A 12,330-nucleotide genomic window follows, 5' to 3' on the forward strand; every position below is an offset into this window, starting at 1 on the left:
GGGACAAGATGTTCGCTCAGGAATGTCAGCCAGACCACTCCGGAGGAGAATCCTTGGTTTCCATTTTTTCATATGCCGCACCCCCTTCGGGCTGCAGTACCCACTTTGTCAATAAAAGAGCGATTTCCTCATTCCCTGGGTCACCTAGCCGGTGCCCACAAATGCCGATCTCACGGCGCCCTGGCAACAGATCCTTACAGGTGAAGTGATACTCTGGACGTAGAAACTTCACCTCCTCGTCCACAACTGTACAGCATTTACAACCCCGGCTGGCCGATTCTGACGAGTCCAGAGGACGCCTCACTAGGACCTCCTCCTCAGTCACTAACCCGCCCCCTACCGGGTACGCGGAGCAAGGTAAGTGCCTTGAGTTCTCTCTCAGCACACATGCCTCAAGTCGCAACTTTACTTCCCGATGCAACACTACCTGCTTCCCACTGCTGCGAAGCCCCACCGGTTATGTCAAAAACGATTGTCCTTAGTGCCCCTCGCACAGAGCTTGGACGTGTGGCTTACGCTTTCCAACCCATCGCGCTGGTTGGCCAGGGCCATCCGACTCGGCTACACGATTCAGTTCGCCAAGCCATTTGGTGCATGGCGAAAAAGCTGTTCGGTGCACAGCGAAAAAGCCTTTTGCAAATGGATGCGATAGAGCCTGTCCCTCCAGCCGAGATGGAGAAGGGTTTCTACAGCCCTTACTTCATCGTACCCAAAAAAGGAGGGGGGCTGAGGCCAATCTTGGACCTGCGAGTTCTCAAACGGGCTCTGCACAAACTCCTGTTCAAGATGCTCATATAAAAACACATTCTAACATGCGTCTGGCATCAAGTTCGCAGCAGTAGACCGGAAGGACGCGTAGCTTCACGTCTCGATCTTGCCCCGACACCGACCCTTTCTACGATTCGTGTTCGAGGGCCGAGTGTACCAGTACAAAGTCCTCCCCTTCGGCCTGTTCCTGTCCCCTTGCATCTTCACGAAGGTTGCAGAGGCCGCCCTTGCCCTGCTAAGGGAATTGGGCATCCGCATACTCAACTACCTTGACGACTGGCTGATCTTAGCTCACTCTTGAGAGGCATATGCACCCACAGGGACCAGGTGCTCAGGCACCTCAGCCTTCTAGGGCTTCAGGTTAACTGAACATCTCTTACTCAGCATGGAGTTAGACTCAGTCACAATGGTGGCGAGCCTCACAAAAGAGCACATGCAATCAGTGCAGAACTGCCGTCTCGTCATTCAAAATAGGCACTGCGGTCCCTTTAAAACAGTTACAGAGGCTCCTGGGGCATATGGCATCGTCCGCTGCAGTCGTGCCGCTAGGGTTGATTCATATGAGACGTTCCAGCAATGGCTTCAGACTCGAGTCACGAGATGGGCATGGCGCCACGGCACGTATCGTGTGATCTTCACCCCCCTCTGCCGTCAGTAATTCAACCCCTGGACAGACCACTGTTTCCTGCGGACAGGAGTCTCCCTGCAGTAGGTGTCCAGGCGCATCGTGGTCACCACAGATGCCTCCAAACAGGGTTGCGGTCACTGTGTGCAACGGGTGTGAGATGTTAAAAGGTTCGTCTTTAAAAAGACGTTCGACGCCAATGCGTTAACTCATTTATTTTTGTAAATAATACTTTTTTAGTGGAGTTTGTTCTTTTAGAAGAAAACCCTTGAAGACCCCAGGGGCGTGGACTGCACTGGCGTGCAGAAGAGGGAGTGTACATTTCAAGTACACTCAATGATGGTTAATTTCCCACAATCCACCATGGGGAATACGTACGAGCTAAGAGTTCACTGCTTCCTTCACTCCTGCAATATTTTATTTCATGCTGGTGGAATGGTGGTGGTGGCGTAGTGGGCTAAAGCACATAACTGTTGATCAGAAGGTTGCTGGGTCGATCCCCACAGCCACCACCATTGTGTCCTTGAGTAAGGCACTTAACTCCAGGTTGCTCCGGGGGGATTGTCCCTGTAATAAGTGCACTGTAAGTTGCTTTGGATAAAAGCATCTGCCAAATGCTTAAATGTAAATAAATAACTCTTTGACACACATTACTGGATTAAAATAACATAATAAGATATTGAGAGACAAAACATACAGATACATTTTAAAATGTACTCTTTATTTGATCAAATGTGTTAACTCTTTATACTCTTTATATTAACACACTCTATATATTAAAAATTAAGATTTATTGTATTAATATATTATTTAATAAGAATAACAAATAAGGCCCAAGTATATTAAAATTTCATATGTGATGTTTCTGTACCAGCCCCAGAGCTCCGACACTCTCTATAGGAAATAGTGAATGAGTGAACGATCGCGGACACAGCCACACTCGTCGCCACGATCGCCTCATACCAGCACATCTCACACGCCCGTTATAATGTTATAAGAGCCCAGTTACAGAATCACCCTGATGCCTAACGCCACAAATTGTAAAGAAAAATCATTAGAAATTTACTTGAGTGGGAGTAAAAATTACCCACATTTAAACCTACTCTAAAAGTAAATTTCTCCCCAAAAAGTTACTCAAGTAAATGTAACAGATTAAATGATTAAACGTGTTACTACCCAACTCTGGATTTGAGTATACTGAAATGTAAAACAGAGTTGATCATGTGGCATTAATGGATTTATATAAAGGGGCTTTTAACAAACTTGCGTTCCCTATCTGTCACTCACTCGACGTTGTGTCGATGAGTTGATACTAGGGGTCACTCCTGCGGAGCACAGACATCTCTGATCTTGAGAAAAGGCCAATGGAATTTGGCGTGTGGAATTTGCATGCCATTACCCTGGACAGGTATAAAAGGAGTGACGCTGCAAACACACATTAGATATCTTCTTCGGAGCCGAGCGAGCAAGTGACAAGCTGAATTCCTCTGCCTCCATTCATCTCGACACGCAGTTGTATCTATGGCGCTTTCCAGCCGTTCTCCCCCTCGCACACTACGTTGTGCTGAGCACACACCACTGGGCACTTCAGCAGCAGAGAAAAAAGTTCGCTGACGCTGAGGACTCAGCTGGACTCCCACCCTCGGGTGCGGCGGCTCAGTCGCAGGCTGATGCGGAGCTGATGGCCATGCTTGCCCGCCGTCTCCTCCTTTGGAGTCAGCACCGGCTCAAGTCGCTGCAAGCTACTCATATCCCGGGCTACCTCAACAGCACAGCGGACGCGCTGTCACAGCAGGTTACGCCCAGGGGAGAGTGGAGGCTCCACCCTCACGCGGTCCAGCTGATCTGGAGTCGATTCAGCCAAGCACAGGTAGACCTGTTCGATTCCCCAGAATGCTCCCATTGCCCACTATTGTACTCTCTGACCGAGGCTCCCCTCGGGACAGATGCTGCGCAAGTATGCGTTTCCCCCAGTGAGCCTACTTGCACAGACGTTCTGCAAAATCAGGGAAGGCGGGGAGCAGGTCCTATAAGTGGCCCCTTATTGGCCCTCCCGGATTTGGTTCTCGGACCTCATGCTCCTCGTGACAGCCGCCTCGGCGAATTTTCCTGAGGAAGGACCTTCTTTCTCAGGGACAGGGCACCATCTGGCACCCACGACCGCACCTCTGGAATCTCCATGTCTGGCCCTTGGACAGGACGCGGAAGACTACCACCCGCGTTGGTGGACACGATCACTCTCAACGAGGCGCCTTTATGGCCTGAAGTGGCATCTGTTTGCTCAGTGGTGTTCTTCCCGAGGTGAAGACCCCCAGAGATGCGCAGTTGGGTCAGTGCTTTCCTTTCTGCAGGAAAAGATGGAGAGTCGGCAGTCCCCCTCCACCTTGAAAGTGTATGTGGCCGTCATAACGGCACATCACGATGCAGTGGACGGTAAGCATTTAGGGAAGCATGATTTCATCATCAGGTTCCTGAGAGGCGCGAGGAGGTTAAACCCCCCCAGGCCACGCCTAGTTCCCTCGTGGGACCTCTCCGTGGTCCTTCGGGGCCTTCGGGGAGCTCCTTTTGAGACCCTTGAGTCAGCAGAGCTAAAGGCGCCCTCCTGACGGCACTCAACTCCATCAAGAGAGTAGGGGACCTGCAAGCGTTCTCTGTCAGCGAACTGTGCCTAGAGTTCGGTCTGGCTTACTCTCACGTCATCCTGAGACCCCGACTGGGCTACGTGCCCAAGGTTCCCATGACCCCTTTCAGGGATCAGGTGGTGAACCTGCAAGCGCTGCCCCAGGAGGAGGCAGACCCAGCCTTGGCATTGCTGTGTCCGGTGCGCGCTCTTCACATCTACTTGGATCGCACGCAGAGCTTTAGAAGCTCCAAGCAGCTCTTTGTCTGCTTCGGTGGACAGCGGAAGGGAAGCACTGTCTCTAAACAAGGATTTCCCACTGGGTCGTTGATGCCATCACTATGGCATACCACGCCCAGCACGTGCCGCCCCCTGCAGGCCTATGAACCCATTCTACTAGGGGTGTTGTGGCTTCTTGTGCGTTGTCCCACGGCGCCTCTCTAGCAGACATATGTAGAGCCGCGGGCTGGGCAACACCTAACACCTTTGCAAGGTTCTATAATCTCAGGGTTGAGCCAGTCTCGTCCCGTGTGTTATCAGGTGACACAAACAGGTAAGTTCAGGTCAGCTGGCTGGGTGTATCGCTTGTGCCTAGCACCTTTCCCCTCCCTTGAGGTGAAGACGTGCACTCTTCCCCAGTTGCATTCGCAAGAAGTGTGAACCCTGGACGTTCTTCCTCCCTAGCCTAGTGCCGTCGAGTCTTCGGAGAGGCTCGCTGCCGCCCCACCACCTCCTAACCGGTAAGACCGTGCATTGTATTCCACCTAAACCCCCCCCTCTCGGGGCAGGTATGTTCTCCACTGGACACCCCCCAGCTTGGACCCCAGTGAGAAGTGCGATACCTGATGTGTGTTTGCAGCGTCACTCCTTTTATACCCGTATGTCCGGGGGAGTGGCATGCAGATTAAACAAAAAAAATTAAATAACACTTGTCAATAACATATAGACCTCTGAGCACAATTTGGCCATCCCCAAAAACACAATTTATGCTTGCAGCAAAGCACACCTGCGTTTTTACATGTTGACCAAAGAAATGCAGTCTTTCACCTCTCAGCTCGTAGAAAACATTTTGTTTGAGCATTTATTTTAAAAGCAGTTTGCAATCAGATGACGACACGGGAAACGTGTCAAGTTATTGCAATGACATGCAGCTATGGTAAGATATTATTTAACAGAGACGGGCCACTTCTATTACTACTGATTGGAAATATGTTCTTGGATTGTAATCTTGACCAACCGTTAAGGATATTTCGGTCTTTCTCTGTTCAAGTAGATAGGAGCTGCACTGACATGACTGGAAATAACCTCCTGAAGAACACTAAAGATGACAAACAGTGAACTGACTTGCTAGAAACACTTTAGCTGTGTCCCAAATGACACACTATACACCATGCACTTTTAAAATGTACTATGCACTCAGCCATGTAGTGTATGAGTTTCCAAAGTGTAGTATCATCCCAGATGGAACACATAAACATTTTTTATTACACTAAAGTGTTCGCCGTTTAATGGAGCAATATGTAACATTGACATCAAGCATTTAAATTGAGTACTGCAGTCCAAATTAAACATTTTGGAGAGACTTGCCTCCCCCACCCCCTCCTCCCCAGACTCGAAGCTCACGCAGGTGGACATGTTGAGGACACGCAACAGGAACGAGTAAACTGACGATGACAAGCAACGAACCTTACACTGTAAGTAGATCAGCTAATGTATATGTTGGCAATGTTTTTATTGTTTGCAAATTATAAACCAGCTCATGTGGATTTTTTATAACTCTGTCAATGTTAGCTAGATGTATTGCTTGCTTCCATGGCTGCAGTGTGCTGTGTTTAACTGCTAACTTGTTTCAAATCTGGCAACCCGGGGTATTGGGAAATGGGCAGGATCACACATAAATTCCAGCCCGGAACGGACATTTCAAGGTAGAATATATGAAGCATTGTTTTCAGAGAAGCCAATATTTCAACTTAGCATGTTTCCTAAATCTCTGATAACATATTATGATCATTTTATGCTTTACAACAGGAAATATATTACATATTGCACCTTTAACAGCTGCCGGAAGTGATGTTTCAAACCCAAGCATTGTGTTGCCGCTAGCTTTAGCGCGCTATCCACCCCCAGTTCAAAACCTATATCTCAATAATACAACCCCAATTCTGAAAATGTTGGGACAATATAAAAAAGGAGTGACTTTGCTATATTCAAAGCACTACAACTACACATTATATGTTTATCCTTTTGAATTTCATAGTTTTTTTGAAAATGTACAGTAATTTCAAATCACTGTTATACTTTACATCTAAGCTAAGGCTGAGCCCAGAGAAGTTGCCAGAGCTTCTGGACAGTGTTGATGTATGACTTCTTGGTATATGGCAAGTGGTGTTGACTTATAAAGTGTAAGAACTCTGTTCTATGTTCGGAGAAGGGAGGAGACGGAGAGCAATGATGCAAGTACAAGTAAGGCTATTGATTTCTCTGCTTTCAACACTCTTCTTAAGCAGGGATTGTTGGTGGCTCTGATGTAGGCCGGCGAGGGACTGGAGGACCTCGGCCAACTGGGAGGGCTCTATGGGGCATACTTCCAGATCACGGGTTCCAGCACCAGTGTAAGAACTCCACGTTTGGAGATGGAAGGGAGGAGACGGAGAGCAATGATGCAGTCAAGTAAGGCTATATATTTCTCTGCCTTCAACACTCTTCTCAGAGCTTTTCTCAGTTCAATCAGATCAGTGTCGTATAAACTTTGTCAACATAAACTTATCTGAGACTTCAACTTCACAGTACATGTAAATTCAACAAACTCTTCAGCTTCACAATAAACATTTAATAAGACACGCCAGTCACTGGTCACTCGTGTCGTTCTCGCTCTCTCTCTCTGTCTTTCTGGCAGTGGCGTGGCTTTTTATATGCCACTCTCCCCATGCTCACTGGAATTAGAGACAGGTGTTAGACCATATTTAGCTCAGGTGTAAGCGCCCTTAAGCTGCGTACACACTGCCAGCGACTTTGTCGCTGCAAGTCGCCAGTGGCTGGCGGTGAAGTCGCTAGTGGGTGTTCCCACTACTGGTTGCCTAGTAACGTTTATAAATGACATTCACGGATGTCATTCCATTGCTGTTGACAGCGAATCTCTTTTCTTGCCACTAAAAACAAACATTTTGGAGGGAAAAGACTCAATCTAAATGGAATCAGTACATAAAATGCTTTATATCAAAGATGAATGAGAAACAAAGCGTGCTGTTTGCCATAGCGGCTGTTTATCTCCGCTAAAATGCAAATGCCGGTCTTTCTGGGTCCATAAAATCCCCGCGATCTCAGATACACCTTTCCACGCAGTATTTTTCTTAAAAATGTCCTTGTACGTGGGAAGAGACATATCATAGAGCACTGGGAAATTTCTAACAGCAAGAATTAGCCTTTCATCCATCTTGAGAGAGAGAGAAGGGTCACGTGAGCTCTCCGTCGTCTCTCCTATTGGCTGTCAGCTTCGTTAGTCAGCTCCAAAGTTGAACTTTTCTCAACTTTGTCGCGTCGCTGGACACGCCCACATCTAGCGCCAACGGTCGCGACAGCTCGTGTTGCCGGAAGTCGCTGTGCTCGCATTGAAAATGAATGGTATTGAGTCGCTGTTGCGCGCGATGTCGCTGGCAGTGTGTACGCACCTTTACCGTTTTTTTTCTCTCTCCAGACGGATGCTTGACCGCTCCCCCACTGCCACATAAAGGTTTACTAAAGTAGTAGTGGTTTTCGTCTTGACCTTTACTCACCGAGATTTTACCTGATTCGTTTAATCTTTTAACTCTATTGTGACTGTAGAGAGTGAAATGTCTAAAATCCTTCCAATTTGTCTTTGGGGAACATTGTTCTCAAAGTGCTGGATTATTTGCTGAAGCATCTGTTGGCAAATTAACAAGACTCGAACGATCCTTGCTCTTGAAGGACTAGGCTGTTGGAGGCTCCTTATATACTATGACACAATTGCCTCACCTACATAATATCTCCTGTTTCACATTGCCTTGTTAATTAAACTCGTCAAATTGTTATTAGTCTTAAATATTCTCTCGTCTCAACTTTTTTGGAGCGTGTTGCAATCAACAGATTTTTAACGACTGTACATTTAAAAAAAAAAAGAAGAAAATTCACAAGGAATACATCATATAAGGTGTAGTTGTAGTTCTTTCAATACAGCAAAGGGTGTATGTAATACAATGCATTAAAATGAGACTTCAGTTCAGAGCTAAAATCATATATTTTCAAGCACTGAATTCCAGCATATGTCCATTTGTTTCTTCACTGGTGGAAGGGTTTTGACAGTAGGTTTATTGTGATTAAGTAGATTTCAGAAGCTGTCTTGTGTGGTGGTGAATTCAAACCACAAGATTCATGTTAGCAGAAACAGAAACCCTTATACCCATATAGTACATGCTCACACATTTATGCAGAACTCAGCTCACATTCACACATTTATTTTATTTTCGTGTCTATAGGCGAGTTCAGTATTTCATTGGTTCTTTTTTGCAACTCATATCACACTGAATAAACATTTATTACATTGAGTGGCGACTACTTCCTGCAGTTTTGTATGTCTTTTTCAACACGAATTAAACAGAACCATTATAGGCTAACTTTAAAGAATCATTGTGAGGTTTAGATTGTGCATTCATTAAATGCAAACTCATCTTTAAGGATCTCTGAATGACCATTTCCCATTACCCATACCAAGACTCTGCTAATGTTCCACGACCACTGAGGTCTTTTCCCAGTCATCTAGGACATTTAGTTTAAAGCCTCCCACAGCTCCGCCTTCCATGTCATGGCTGCCAAGCCCGAGTTCCACGTCAGGGCATCCATGCCTGAGTCAGCCCCAGGCCGTGTCACAGCCATGCCTCAGCCTGCTACAGGCCATGTCACAGTCACGCCAGAGTCAGCTCCAGGCCATGTCACAGCCATGCCAGAGTCAGCTCCAGGCAAACAAGCCATTTCCACACCTGCCACGGCCAACAAGTTTTTGCCCACGCCTGCGCGCCAATGAGCTGAAAGCTTTGTCCGTCCCAGGGTCAGCGTTATGCATCTCGTCCGTCCCAGAGACAGTGTTGCCAGCCTCATCCGTCCCAGAGCCAGCATATTGAAGTCAGTTACCAAACAAACTCTCACGTGAAGAGAAACAACAAATGTTAAAACTGCATGACCCAGTTAATCTGTTATTGCAAGTGCAATGCATGGCTAGATTGATTAGTTCTTCTTGTCCTTATTAATGGCACTATAGCATTGCCATTCTCGTCCATCTCAGAGCCTGTGCTGCCAAATTTGGCCTCCTGGAGGAGAAGGAGAAAGGCTTTCATTTCCAAGTCTCTGCCCATGTATATGACCACAGAGGTCATTTCAAGTCTCTGCCCATGTATACGATCACAGAGGTCGTTCCCAAGACTCAGTCCATACCCAAGACCACAGAGGTCACTCCCAAGACTCTGCTCATGTTCATGACCACTGAGGTCTTTTCCAAGTCATCTAAGACATTTCGTTTCAAGCCTCCCACAGCTCCACCTTCCACGACTTGGCCGCCAAGCCAGAGTTCCACGTCATGGCATCCATGCCAGAGTCAGCTCCAGGCCGTGTCACAGCCACTCCAGAGTCAGCTCCAGGCCATACTCGGTAATTGCCGCTGAGTATTTATTTGTTCCAGGGGTGATTCGGTTACATTCAGTTGATAACTTTAAAATAACGCGCGAACAGTCCATGAAGGCAACAGTGTTTTCTGTGTGTCACAGCCACGCCAGAGTCAGCTCCAGGCCGTGTCACAGCCACGCCAGAGGCAGCTCCAGGCCATGTCACAGTCACGCCAGAGTCAGCTCCAGGCCGTGTCACAGCCACGCCAGAGTCAGCTCCATGCCATGTCACCACCACGCCTGAGTCTGCCCCATGTCACACCTCAGCTTGCTTCATACCATTCGGTTACATTCAGTTGATAACTTTAAAATGACGCGCGAACAGTCCATGACGGCAACAGCATTTCCTGTGGAAAGGGAAATAAACAGAGTATTTGCCTTAATGTACTTCAGTCACAGTACTTTTATTTTCTTATGTTCATAATGTCATGTTAAATGCTTATTTTATATTGTATAGTGTATATTGTTATTATAGTTTTTTATTTTATTTATTACCTTATTTTAATTATATTTTTATTTGTTACTATTTTATCATTATTATTTGTCTTGTCATTATCTGTTTTGTGTATTAATGCTTTGGCAATATTGTATGTAGACACAATCATGCCAATAAAGTACTTTAAATTGAAATTGAATTGTATTTAGCAGAGATGGACCACTTCTATTAAAATAATTGGGAGAAATTGGAATGCCCAAGATCAACAGATGTAGAAAGGAAGTCCCGCCTTACAGGTAAAACAGCCAATCACCTTTAAGATACAGACAACCTGTCAATCAACTCTAGAACACATGCACATTAGCTATAAAAGCCGAGAAAAGTGCGTTTATTAGCCTAATATGAGGTATAGAATCCCAATTTATGATTCCAGTATTGTCAAATTTTATCGATGATTAGAAATATGTTATTTGATCTGAATCTTGACCAACCGTTTTTGAGATTTTGGTCTTTCTCTGTTCAAGCAGATAGGAGCTGCACTGCCATGACTGGAAATAACCTCCCGAGAGCGTCCCAAAGATGGCCGACAGTGAACTGACTTGCTAGAACGACTTCGGTAAAAATCAAATTCTCTACATACAGAAATGTAAGTGTGTGTGTGTGTGTCTGTGTGTGTGTGTGTTTATTTGCATTATTATTTTTTAGCAATAATAAGCATCAAGAGCTCAACAGTGACCTCCAGCGGCCATAAATCATAAATGACTATGCCTGGCAATAATAAGTAGCGAGTTTGAGAACAAGAGCTGCATTTTGGGTGATTTATTTTTATTTATCATTACTGAGAAATATACATTTTGAACTGGTCAAGAGATCTCAAATTGTTTGCCCCCATTAAAAAAATTTATAATGATGATAGTTTTCACCTCATGTGAAGGGAACATAAAATTTCTAAACTACTAAAAAAAATTTAATAGGTGAAAACTTAATTTGAGTCAATGCTTAATTTAAAAAAATTTATCTAAACTTTTTATGCAACATTTAAAAAAATGTAACGTATTGAAAAAGATTGTGTGCACTTAAAAAAGAAGAAATGTTTATTTACTACACTGTTGATATATAATGTTGAAACCCTTTAAATTGATTTAATATGAAATATATTTTACTTTGATCTTTAAAAAAGTAATTTAATACTAGATTTAGTTCCTTTTTCATAATTTAGTGTATAATCAGCAGCATACACACATTAGTGGCCTTATAAGACAAATAAATCACATTAATGCTTCCAATTCAAGCAAGAGCAAATGTCCCAACTTGACAGATTTTTGTGAAGAATTCACACCATAGAAAATCTGGCATAAATGTACCATAATGACCATAGACATAGTTTCATCCACACTGTAAAAGCTTCTAACACCCTTCTCGTTCAGTCTCTTATATACCTCATAACAAGTGTGTCTTTTACTATACAACAGCTAAACCTTCAATCTGTTTGGACGAGAGGCGTTCCAAGTGTGCTGATAGCTCAGGTTAGTGTTGTCAAAAGTACCAATACTTTGGTACCAAGTCGATACTAAGGGTGTTTTCAGATGTGTAGACCATTTTCTTTGTTCCGAAACGGGGAATAAATTGTTACAATGTTGCATTTTCGTCTTGGTTTGGTTCGCTTTCACAAGGCAACATTTCAAAACAGACCAAAACTATGTCAATAAAAGTCACATGGGAGCAAGCTGTCCCCTTATTGGTCAATATGTTGTTTGCTGTTTCAGGATTAATCTCATCCATTGATATACCGGTTAAAATGATATGCCTGTAAAAATGTCAACCATTACAAGTTTTAGAGAATTTCTGAGGGTCGCCAGTTAGAGGTTGTGCTCCAAATTCAAATGATCCATCACTCGGATGGATCTGAGTTGTAAAGTTTCCATCATGGTTATTCTTCTCTGTCATTAGTTGCTTTTATTATTTCTCTATTGAAACGTGCCTGTTCTCTCTCTCTCTCTCTCTCTCTCACACACACAAACACACACCAGCGGTCACAGTCTGTCTCCCTAATTATCTTCTTATCTCCCATAGTGCACTGCCCTCGTCACTGCCATCTGTTCCTCATCTTCCTCACCCGTCTTCCATTACCTCATTAGATCCTTTTTGTAAAAATATCCTCTAGTTTTGCCCATTCCTTTGTCAGTCCTTGAAGTGTTACGTTGTGTTC

Source organism: Xyrauchen texanus, chromosome 48 (assembly GCF_025860055.1).
Source record: "Xyrauchen texanus isolate HMW12.3.18 chromosome 48, RBS_HiC_50CHRs, whole genome shotgun sequence".
Taxonomy (NCBI): Eukaryota; Metazoa; Chordata; class Actinopteri; order Cypriniformes; family Catostomidae; genus Xyrauchen; species Xyrauchen texanus.